Here is a 12,893-nt window from a genome sequence, read left to right as displayed (position 1 = left end):
TTTCCAACCAGTTGGCCATTTGGTGCGATAGCTAACCACCAGGGTCTTCATATCTTTGCGATAGGCGAAGTTGTAGCAACCAAAATTCTCATGAAGACCATCTTCTCTGGCCTTCGTCTGATAGTGAAACTCGTGCACTTGGCAGAAGGCTTCGGCATTTGGGTCTATTCCCTGGCTTCGGAGAGCCCAGATAAAGACGCTGAGCCTAACAATAGCGTTAGGAGTCAGCTGATGAAGATAGATCTCGAAGTTCTCCAAGACTTCTCCAATCATTTCGTTCAAGGGAAACTCAATTCTGCTTTAAAGAAGCTCCTAAAAACTACCACCTCATCTTTTTCCTGTGTCGGAGTGGTTTCTTCTCCGCCAAAACGAATCAGCTTCTTCTCAGCTTCTCCGAAGTAGCCTAGCTTTATCATCATAGGCATATCAGCCTCAGAAACGGTGGATTTTCCAAAGTCCATGTGACTGGGTTTGGATGGCATGAGAGTGCTGTAATCTTCTTCTTCATCATCATCAACATCATCTTCCTCGATGTCAGCCTGTTCAGCTTCGGCAGCAGGTGCACCTTCGTCAGTAACCCCCTCTGTCACAACCATTCCCGATCGTTTCATCACTTCAGAGATCGGGGCAGTCTCTGTGGCTTCGGCCTCTTCTCCGTCACGGGTCACCCTAGCAGTTGAACGAACTCTGGCCATCAGGTGTTGAATTCCTTGCAGTTCTTACAAATGTTGATGGTTTTTATGATTGTGACGAAGCTCTCTCTTATGAAGAAGCTAGACAAAAACGTTGCTTTGCTTAAGAATGCAATGAGAAAGCTTCGGCTATGGTTAAATTTTTCAGCAGCACAACTGTGCAATGCCAATGAATGCTGTGGTAACTTCACACCTACCCATCTGTTTATATAGTGCTGCAGTAGTGAAGGTGAATCGTCAAGTTGCCTGTACCCGCTCAATAGCCACCCGCACTCACTAAACGGTGGACCACGGTGCGTACGAGATGAATCGGCAGATCGCACATACCCGCTACATGGTGGGACCACACCACGCTCGGATTATTTTAATCGTTTCTCAGCAACGAGCTTAGGGAAGGTGTTTTTCGGACCTTCGGCATTCCAAAGCCTAGGACAATTTTTCACGGATCAAGCTCGTTACGAAAAACGATCTAGCACCGCGAAGGGGCTACTGTTGGGGGTCTGCTTCGTAGCTGAAGGTCCTATAAGAAGAATCACCTTCAGAAAGGTCAACATGGAAATAATGCCGAAGCTACCTTACAGGGAACTTCGGCATAACGTCATGCCTAAGACGAAGAGTCACACTGACTTAAAGATGAAAAGACATATTGACCCATGATAGTTTGTGTCATGAATGTAATCAATTGTAAAGGGTATAAATGTAATTCCACACAAGTTGCGTCCTGTGCCTATAAATAGATGAACAGTACCCCAGTACTGTTCACGCTGATTTGTACTCTCTCGTGCATTACGCTTGTACTATCTCCTTCTGTCAAGCCGAAGGTATAAATGTAATTCTGTACTATTTCTGTTTATTCATGACAATATAATAAAAAGATGAGTTAATAATGTTACATAATCAATCATGTTGTTTTCTATGTTTTACATGCTTCTTCTTTCATTAATATACACTGCAATCATGAAGGAATGTCCTTCATGACCTTCGTCCGAAGATCATTATGTCCTAAGGGGAATAATGCTTCGAAGGACGAAGGGCCTTAACCTTTAACATTTTGTGTTTCCTTGTTCTTAATTCATAGCATTTGAGAACAAGTCCTCAACAACACCAATATACGGTCTTTAAACCATAGCACCCCTTGGTTATCCTTTCTAAAACAAGTGGCTTTACCGGCTTCCATTTTTTCTTGAATGTGCTTCATACCATTCTTCTGAACATCAACCATCCTCTGTTGAAGGATAGACTCAAGCTTTAGCTACATCAAAGTTCCTTGTTGTCCAATACCCAAATTTAGTCTTTCCATTTCCTGGCATAAGGTAGTGTTAGGCAACCTCGCAATAAGGTAGTGACAAGACGCCTTGCGACTTAAAGCATCAGCCACTACATTAGCATTTTTTGGATGATAATGAATCTCTAGATCATAATCCTTGATTAGCTTGAGCCATCTCCTTTGTCTCATGTTCAACTCTGACTGGGTAAAAATGTACTTCAGACTCTTATGATTAGTATAAATATGACATACATTCCTCAGCAGATAATGACGCCAAATTTTAAGGTATGTACTACTGCTGCCAAGTCTAAATCATGCGCCGGGTAATGCTCCTCATGCCGACATAGTTGTATTGAGGCATAAGCTATAACTCGGCCTTCTTGCATCAACACACATCTGAGACCAATGTCTGATGCATCACAATATACGTCAAACAGCTACTCAAAAGCCTCATTACATTTGGAAGACCAATTAAACTTAACATCATTCTTTAATAGCTCTATAATAGGCTTAACTATCTTGGAAAACCCAGAATAAACCTACGTTAAAAGCCACCTAGTCTAAGAAAGCTCCTAACTTGATGGACTGTGGTAGGAGATTTTCATTCCAAAATATCCTTGACTTTGCTGGAGTGAACCGCAATTCCTTTAGCTGATAAGACATGCCCCAAGAATTGGATTTCCTCCAACTAAAACGCGCATTTGCTAAACTTAGCATAAAGTTGATGTTCTCTTAAGAGCGTTAAGACAATCCGCAGATGCTCTAGATGCTCCTCTCTATTCTTCGAGTAGATCAAAATATCATCAATAAAAACTACTACAAACTTGTCTAATTCGGGCATAAACACTGAATTCATCAAATAGGTGAAATGGGTCCGAGCATTTGTTAACCCAAAGGACATAACCAGATACTCGAATAGTCCATATCGAGTAGTAAAAGGAGTCTTAGGTATATCTTCCGGTCGAATCCTTATTTGATGATAGCCCGACCTAAGGCCAATCTTAGAAAATACCCAGGCTCCAGTAAGCTGGTCAAATAAAAGATCGATCCGGGGAAGGAGGTACTTATTCTTAATGGTAACCTCATTAAGGGGTCGATAGTCCACACAAATTCGTAGGGTTTGGTCTTTCTTCTTCACGAAAATGGTTGGACAACCCCATGGTGAGGAACTTGGCCTAATAAACCCCTTCTCCAACAGGTCTTGCAACTGTGCCTTTAGTTCCGCCAATTCATTAGGAGGCATACAATATGATCTTCTTGAGATAGGAGTCGTACCACACTTTAACTCAATCACGAACTCCACATCCCTCTCGGGAGGTAATCCGAGCAAATCCTTAGGAAATACTTCCAGAAATTCACATACTACTGGGATATCTTGTACTTCTTGCACTATAGCTTCAAAAGCTCTTCCAGTTGCCTTGGTCAAAGCAGGTACATGAATCACCAATCTAGCTTCTCTTGGGCCATGGTTCATTCGCTAGTGCTGATGACTGCTTCATTTTGGGATAACCAATTCATACCCAAAATTACATCTATATCCTGCCCCTTTATAACTATCATATTGGTGGCAAACTTATGTCCAACCATTTCTACCACTATTTGAGATATTATCTCTTTGGTATACAATCGACCCCCGGGTGACTATACCACTATACCCTTCTTTGATTCCTCAATCAAGATGTTATGCTTCACAATAAAAGCCTTGCTTATGAAACTGTGTGATGCACTGGAATAAAAAAAATAACGGCAGGATGATTGTCGATAGAAAACATACCCATCAACACAGGTTCTCCTTCTGGTGTAGTAGCCACTTGGGTATAATATACTCGTCTTGTCCTCTTTTCACCCTTGCCTGCATGGTTGCTTGTCATATTACCGTTGCCCTTAGAAGTATTTCCAGATGTCTTTTGGACGTTTTGCTTGTTCTACTTAGGATAAGGGCAATCCTTGATGAAATGTCATGGCTTTCCACATTTGAAGCAGTTATTAGATGAGCCAGGTAAAGCTAGAAAACGAGTAACAGGGGCACCCGACTGAGTGGTTTGGGCAGGGGCAGCAGTTGGACGAATGAAAACCAGCTGCTTAAAAGAATAGGAGGATGGGCAAGAAAAAGAACGATTTGGATTGAAGGAATGAATCACTATCCTTAATTGTTTTTTAGATCCCTGAGAGGATCCCTCACGTCCTTCACGTCCAAACCTTTTTGTCTTCCCTTGCCCAGAATTCTTCGCCTCCACTGATATTGCTTTGCTCACGGCTCTGTTGAAGGTGAGATCCAAACAGGTAGCCATTTTCCATTGTAGCCTATCACTCAAACCTCTCGTGTTGACTTGTTCTATGACATAGTGAGACAGGTGGTTGAACTTGGCAAGATACTGCATCATAGAGTCACTTCCTTGTTTTAGACGAACAAATTCCTCCAGCTTCATTTTCATAATACCATCTGGGATGTAATGCTCCCTGAACGCTTGCTTAAACTCTACCCATGTAATGAGATGACCTTCATGTTGAATGGCTACGAAGTTTGCCCACCATGTAATGGCAGGGCCTCACAGTTGTTGAGCAGCAAACAGGGGCTTCTAAGTCTTTGTGCACCGGATCAGCCCAAACTTCACCTCCAGGGTTCTTATGCTTTAACGAAAATAGGGGGACGAGTTTCTGAAAACTCCATATAAGTAGTATCTCGGGGGGCTTGATTTTGGCCTAGGCCTCCTTGCTGGTGAATCTGGTTGCCTGCCACCTCCCAAAGGAACCGGGTATTGTCAGCAGTAGCATTAAGCAAGGCAGCAATGGCCTCTGCCAGAGTTGGAGGTATAGGTGGTGGGATTGGGGTCTCCTCCCCACTAACCCAAGAAGTACCTGCCCCATCATGAACATGAGTCCTTGTCGGCATCTGAAGAAGAAAACATGCTTTATTATTAGATAGTACAGTTACACAACCTTTATTACCTTATTCCAAGCTCTGACTTATTATACATACTTAGTCCATACAACTCACTTTCCTTATTTGGACTAAACAAGGAAACAATCTACTACTATACTAGTCTAGTCCTCCGCATTCTTGGTCGCTCTAGATCTGCTACTAGCTTCAGGAGGACGATCATCCATGATGTTCATAGAAGGAGTGGCTCCAAAGATGTCTAGGTCCCCATTAGGTCCTTCTTCACCTGCTCCTGCTACGCCATGGCACATCTCTGCAACTTTAGGTGGTATGTTTGGTTGTAACTGGTCATACAACACATGCACCTCCTCGTGCAGGATATTGTTATATGCTTGCAGGTTTTCCAAGGCCAGGCTCAGCTCTTCTACCCGGGCTCGGGCAGTCGCCTCTCAATCCCAGGCTATGGATCACGAGTTCACATCCCAGTCAATAGCCTGATCACGCTCCATAATCTCCTGTTGTAAATGTTCTACTTCTCTGGACAACTCAGCGATGAGACAACTAGCATGCACACGCTTCCTACCTCCATGGCACAACTCCATAATCAAATGCTCTACTCTAGCCTCGAAGTCTCCTATGGGATCATTGCTCCCACTACAGCTCCCCTCATGACGAGGAGCCAACTGGTGACGGGGCACACCTTGAGGTCCAATCGCTTTCCGAAGGGTGGTCTTTGTGCATGCCATGTCTCTATAAAAGGGGAGAACACTTAGTATCATGTGAACATGATCCATGCATATCCTACGTTCATGGAATTAACTACTTATTGATCCCATATTTTCTACATAAAACCTAGTAGTATGCACTCTTTTGCCTGACTTCTTAAAAGGTAAGTTGCTATAAGAAGGGATCATGGTAAGGATGAAAGAATATTTAGAGGTAAGTAGTTTAAAATATTTTGAAGCACTAAGTGATGTCTTAAGACATGGGCGCCACTCCGATACCAACTGTCATAGAAACTCCCAAGATATTAGCCCCACCTATAGATGTCCTTGTCCTAAATACCTTAGACAGTCATGCAAGAGCAACCAATAGCTCGACAGGACCTGATTCTTGTATCTCCTTCACATCTCCCAAGAGCGTTCATCCCATATTACAGACATTACATACCATCAGAGTAAATGTGGAAAAAGTTACAATAACTCAATTTACATTCATAGATACAATATAGAAAGAGTCATTATTGCATATACTGGTTCAAGTGCTTAAGTTTATTACATCACCGGAAGGTAGACACCTTCCATAAGTTTACTTAGTTACTTCCTCCTGCTTTGGGACAACCTTGGAATAGAAGCAGCAAAACTCGACAGTTTTGTCACCTACAACAACATGGGTTTGAAAACCCTGAGTATGGAGTGTACTTTCGCAAGTCTTGCCCGACCAAAAGAAAAGACTCTCAAGGATATGCTGGCCTTTAGGAGTCAACGTAGGGTTTAGCAAGAACCAATGATTCAGTTTACACAAAGCTTACTAAAGTTCGTCCTTATGGATTCATTTTACTTGTCAGGATAAGTATTTACCTGAATCTAGATTTCTCTCCTAATCTAGATCAAACACTTGGCCTATAGTAGTCATCAATTATCACATCCTGAGTTTACTTATCACTACGGTGTAGGTTAGTGACCAAGTCTTCATATCCGAGAAGTAACACCGATTTGAATCGATTAATACCCAGCTGGGGATCTCCAACCACATGACATATGTAGCACTTAACCCTTGCATATGTCAATTCACACCCGGGTTTCTCTAGACCAGAATAGGTTCCCGCTACTCGAGAGCATAGTTACTCCACCGTCCAGCCTCTTGCCACAGAGGGTACACACTACTCTCACCATCTCCCACGCCTAGTGCGGGCGAGCTGTTCTGCTATTGGTCTGTCCGAGGGAAAGCTTACCCATGATGATGCATGTGGCCAGTTAAAAGGTCCTCGGTCATCAAGCCTACATCGACTTGGTCCTTAAACGACTCAGACAGAGACACTACCAGGGACTTCCTTCTCGTGTAAGTCACCCGCCCGGTCTCATCTTTATCGTTTACAACCCAAAATTTGGTACCTGACAGAGGTACTCTTTTCAGATGTTGAACCCATCACGGTCGTGATGGATTCACCATCATAAGTCTTTCCTTTGTAAAAATTCCCATCCAATGTGAAGCATCACCTTTTTAAAATAGACGATTTGTTTTCTAAAGCAAGGCTAAGCATCATTAAACTTATTTGAATAAATTTAGTAACAAGGAATGATATTCAATTTCCCAAGGAAGGAAATGCATCAATAGTTTATCACACAATTCCTATCACCTAATGCAGCATTCAAAGTTGGTAAAACTTTAAAATACAAGGACTGGTAAATGCATCGGGGCTTGCCTTGTGTTGTAGGAGTTTCTGCTTCCTCACCATAGATGTTGAAGTAAAAGTTGATTTCTACGGAAGGATTTTCAGTTGGAGGAACAAGTTTTTCTTCTACTACAAGTTCTTCTTCGTGTTCTATACACAATAATACATATATATGCATGCTTATGCTATGCCTTGGATATGCAACTGTATAACAAGAAGATAGTAAGTTGTGTCTTGAAAACAACTTTCCTCCATGGTGCTTATCAGCCATAAAGACTTCCTAGCTAGATACCCTTTTAAGATTAACTTACTAACCTTCTTAGGTTAACAAGTGAAGGTAAGTTTACTAAGTTCAATTTTATTTACAAAACTACCTCAAATTCAATATTATTAAGATGATTAATCCCTTGGACTATTTAATGATTTTCTGATCAAACAGTGTCCAAACAAATTCAAACTTCACTCAAAGTCTATAACCAACATCTCAAGTATACCCAAAATTTTTTATGATTTTTGGGATTACTAAACTATTTCTAAAATTCTAAAAGGCTTTACATAAGCTCCTTTAAATGCTACATAATTCAGGGTTTAAAATAAAAATCTTGGAATTATTTTTATTTAATACTACTTCATTTTAGAAGTCTAGTAAAATTGGACCCATGATTTTATCCATTTTCTACTATTTTCGATGGATTTCCCAAGCTATTAGGAAAAAGAAAAAGAAAAACAATGAACATTATTGGGCTGAATCTAGCCCGAAGCGGTCCACGGACAGCGGAAACACGCGCGCGTCCGCACCCGTGCATGTGATTTTGCGCAAAAGCCCTTGGCCATCCAAATATCTAGTGAAGACTCAGCGACACTATTCCCTGTGTCACTGACATTTACACTTTACCCTTTCCCTTTCTGTTTATTTACAGGTTTGGGTCCGCGATGGCGCTCTGGTCGAACACCTGGCCGGAGTCGAGAGTTCTTGTAACACCCCTGGTTTTACTGTCACTAAAATTTGAGCATAACATCATGTGCATTGACAGTTCATGTATTTTTTATACCTAGAATGCATTCACTAGGTAAAATTTTCAAACAAGTTGTGATGATAGGACTTGAAGAGTGCTTAACCTTAGGGTAGGGTACTTGACCCTGGAATTAGGACCTATGGATGAAAGTGAAGCCAAAATGAGTAAAAATTTCAAAATCCATTCGGAATGTTCACAAAAAAACAAATTTGATGAACTTTAGTGGCACAAAAACCCTAGTGTGCCCAAACCCTAAAAACAAACCCTAGAAAACCCTAGTTGGAACCCTAGGGGTTAACTGTAAATTCTAGGCACTTTTGGACCAAAGTGAAAATATCAAAGTGATAGAACACCACAAACCAAGTAACTTTCATATTGGAGAATTTTCAAGTTGAATCATGATATTTGGACTTATTTGCAAAAGGGTCACATGAGCACTAGGTGACTATGTCTGAAAATCAGTGGAATGGGGTCAACTTTGGAGCTCTATATCTCTAAATTCATAAGGATTTTGCCCTAGGTCAACACATCAAATTTGTAGAGCTATGATAGGAGTACAACTTTGCTTGAGTGATTAAGCATTTGTGACATACAAAATGTGGAGATAAATGGACCTGAAGTTTGGCTGTCAGACAATCTAGGAACTGAATTCTGACTGACAGTGAAGTCATATGAACTTTGGGCTCAGATTTGAGTATGATCCAGTGATTATTTGATTGTGGATGCTATAGCAAAAACAAATATGGATTATCGGGCAACAAGTTTACTGCAGACGGTTAATCAAGTTGCTACACAAAAATTTATGAATTAAGCACTTTAATTTGCTCGGTCAGAACCCTGAATGAAGGAGCCCATGGTACAGTAACTGAAAAAGATAAGTAGATGCACTGAACCTCGCCGCCGGTGACCTCGCGCTCGGATTCACGCCGAAGCTGTGATTCGCGCCCAGTAACACGCGGATAACGACTCCTGGTGAATAGATCTCGTCGTGGATGAAGTCGGAGCACTGTATTGCCCTGTCGTCGTACCCACTTGCCCGACGACGTGGCCGCACGATCATCGCCGAGGCTGCCGTCGTTTTCCCCGGTTGCGCCATGCCTTAGTTAGTTTACCTCGTCGCTTTGCACCATGGAGGTTAACCAGTGATAGCCATCCGCTTATGTCTAGTGAATGCCACGATAGAACGTCGCGGTGACTCAGTCCCTCTTCTTGGCCGCCAGCGCGTCTTCTCAAAATTGGGCACCACCGCTAATGGACCTTATAAATTGATGCCCCAGTGAGCTCCGTTAGGTTGTTATGCATTCAGTGCACCAACCCTCGCCTCCGATTAGCCACCGTAGCTCACGAATTTCAAACTTCCCCCAATTTGGTTCTCCGCGCCGCCGTGAACCACCACGTCATGAACCGCCGTTTCCAGGTCCGTTCACATCCTCCTTACCCTCGTTTCAGCACCCTGGTATGCTAAGGATGTTTACCGGTCTAGCCAATTGAACTAGACCATGCTAGATCACCGGGAACACCTCGGGTTGTCCTCGGTTTTTGCCGGCATCGTTGATAGAGAGATTTTGAGCTAGAATTTTGCAATTGGTAGAGGGATTAGGGTCGCCAGGGGTAGAATTTGGTGTCGACCAAGTAAGAAGCTTAGCATTTGCGTATTCTGACCGGTATAGGTTCGCCGGAAAGCGTGTTCGCCGCTGTTCGTCGTCGTGGACCTGGGTCTGCGAAGAAACAGAAGTGTAGAGGCCTCTAAGCAAATGTCAGAGACACAGATGAATAGTGCACAGGGTTCTTTACCGGTTATTTGAATGACCGAGGTCCTCTATGCAAAATGGACATCGTGGGCGCGTTTTCCTGTTCATGGGCCGACTCGGGCTGGTTTGAGCCCATTACTATTCATTCCTTTTCTTTTTCTTTTTCTGCCAAGATTAGGGAATTTATATAAAATTCTATAAAAATGATAAAAATATGAGACCAATTTTACTAGACTCCTAAATTCCTCTAGTATTTAATAAAAATAGTTCCAAGATTTTAATCCCCAACCATGAATTATTTAGCCTTTAAGAAGGCCTAAACCTAGCATTTCAGAATTTTAGAAATTACTTGATTGCTCCAAAAATAATAAAACTTTTTGGGTTAACTTAATATGGTAATTAGAGTCCTTGGGTGAAGTTTGACACGTTTTGGACATTGTTTGATCCCAAAACCCCCAAACCCTAGTTTCTTAGAATAAAATTGCCTAACCCTACTAGGGTGTTAACCTAGAAGACCCTAGTAACTTAGGTATACCCTGAAGGAAAGTTGTATTCAAGATACAACTTGATGTATCTCTATTATAACTGCATATTCATAGCATCACATGAGCATTCATGTATATGTATGGTTATGTATAGAAAACAAAGAAGAAGTAAGTGTTGAAGGAGAGACTGCACCACCAACTGAGACTCCACCTACCGGGAATTGTTTTTATTTTGATATCTGTGGAACAGATCCCGAATCCCCTACAACACAAGGTAAGCCCCGGTGCATTTACCTTTTCCTTGTGATTTTAAACTTTTTATCACTTGAATGATGCATTAGGTGATAGGAGTTGGGTGTTAAACCAATTGCTGCATTTCCTTCCTTGGAACTGTTTACCCTTCCTTGATTACCTGTTTTGTTAAAAAGTTTTTTGATGCTTAGTCTTGCTTTAGAAAACAAAAATGTTTTGGTTTTAACAAAAGACGATGCTTCAGTTGGAATGGGATGTTTTCAAAAATAAAACTTGCACTACAAGAAAATAATAAATGTTCGTGGGTTAATTTAAGAACGTGGGTACCCACGTTCTTATTTGAGTTATGTTCGTGGGTTAATTTAAGAACGTCGGTACCCACGTTCTTATATTAAATTCGTGGGACCGTGGGAAAACCGTCGAACTTATAGTATTAGGAACGTGGGCACTCACATTCTTAACTTAAATTCGTGGGCCACGTGGACACCGTCGAACTTAACCCAAAAACCTAAATCTCTCTAACCCCGCGCGTCTGTCTTCTTTTCCCTCTGTCACCACGCGCGCGCCCGCAGCTACCCGCCTCGCCGCCAGCCCGCCCGCAGCTACCCGCCTCGCCACGCGCGCGCCCGCAGCTACCCGCCTCGCCGCCAGCCCGCCCGCCAGCGCCTCGCCGCGCACGCCCCGCCGCCACCCCGCGCCCGCCCCGCCGGCTCACACGCCGCCACCAGCGCAGCCCGCCCTCGCCACCCCACGGTCCCGCCGCCGCCGCCGCCAGAAACCAGCCGCGCGTGCCCCGCCGCCCCACCGCGCGCCGACTCGCGCGCCGCCACCAACACAGCCCGCCCTCGCCACCCAGCGGTCCCACCGCCGCCGCCAGAAACCGGCCGCGCGCGCCCCTCCGCCACCCCGCGCGCGCCCCGCCGCCCCGCCAGCCACCGCGCCGCCGTCAAGCGAAGGAATGGCTCCTCGCAGCAGGCGAAGAAATGGCTCCTCGCAGCAGGCGCCGGCGCCGCCGTCGGCGCGCTCTCTGCCGCCGCTGTCATGGATCTTCTCTCGAGGTAACCGACCCAACTTCTTTCTGCCCCGTCCCCCAAACTGGGCCTGAACCTGGATGCCACAGAGCGTTCTGCTGACGCTTTGCTTCGTTTCCATGTTGCAGATCCAAGCGGAGAGAGAGGTACACGTGGGACCTGCTAGAGTCCAATGGAATGACGACTGGTACGCGTGCAGTGCAGTTACCTCCTGTTGTGAGTTAAGTAGTAGGATCGATAATTGTGTGCGGATCCTGTCGTCTTGGGAAAATGACAGCAAATTTGCAATTTAATACATGCCTTGTGTTCTGTTGTGGAAATCGCTGGTTATTGCCGATCTTTGGTTGTGCATTACAAAGTTCTGGTATCTTCAACTGCTTGCTTCTTCAATCAGGGAACACTCGGTCCAGCAAGCACCTGGGCTCTGTTGGTAGCTCAGCTCTTCTCTCTGATGAAGTGGTCTCTGAACAGCTTAGTCCAGCAAGCACCTGGGCTCTGTTGGTAGCTCAGCTCTTCTCTCTGATGAAGTGGTCTCTGAACAGCTTACAAGGTTTGCACTCATTGGTTTCTTTCCTTAATGAAGTTCTCTATGGAGAGAGTCCCTAGCTATAAACCGTTTATTGCCGTCTGTTTGATTGACCCAGTTAGTTGTCATTTCATACTTACACTCTGCAACCAGATAATTCCACATTTTGTTGTATGCACCCGGGAAACTATGCTGATGCTATCAACCAGATAGTTCGACGGTTTGTACACCTAATACCTGTTCTTTCTCTCTCTGATTTCTCTATTTTGTTGTATGCACAAGGGAAACTATCCTGATGCTATCACATGTTACACTGAAGTACACCGTATAGATCCTACAGCAGCTGATGCACTAGTTAATAGAGGGAACACATTCAAAGAGATTGACAGAGTTAATGAAGCAATTCAGGATTATGTTCAGGCAGCAACAATCAGGCCAAACATGCCAGAAGCCCATGCCAACTTGGCTTCAGCATACAAGGACAGGTATTCTATGAATCTTAAGCCTATGAAGTGTTAATATAATGCATTTAATTTCTAGCAGTATTTTTTATTTCTGTTTATAATATTGGTAAATGTAATCTTTTTGCAGTGGGCA

This window comes from Zea mays, chromosome 3 (genome assembly GCF_902167145.1).
Source record: "Zea mays cultivar B73 chromosome 3, Zm-B73-REFERENCE-NAM-5.0, whole genome shotgun sequence".
NCBI lineage: Eukaryota > Viridiplantae > Streptophyta > Magnoliopsida > Poales > Poaceae > Zea > Zea mays.
The sequence above is the reverse complement of the archived record's forward strand: the minus strand, read 5'-3'. Positions refer to the sequence as shown.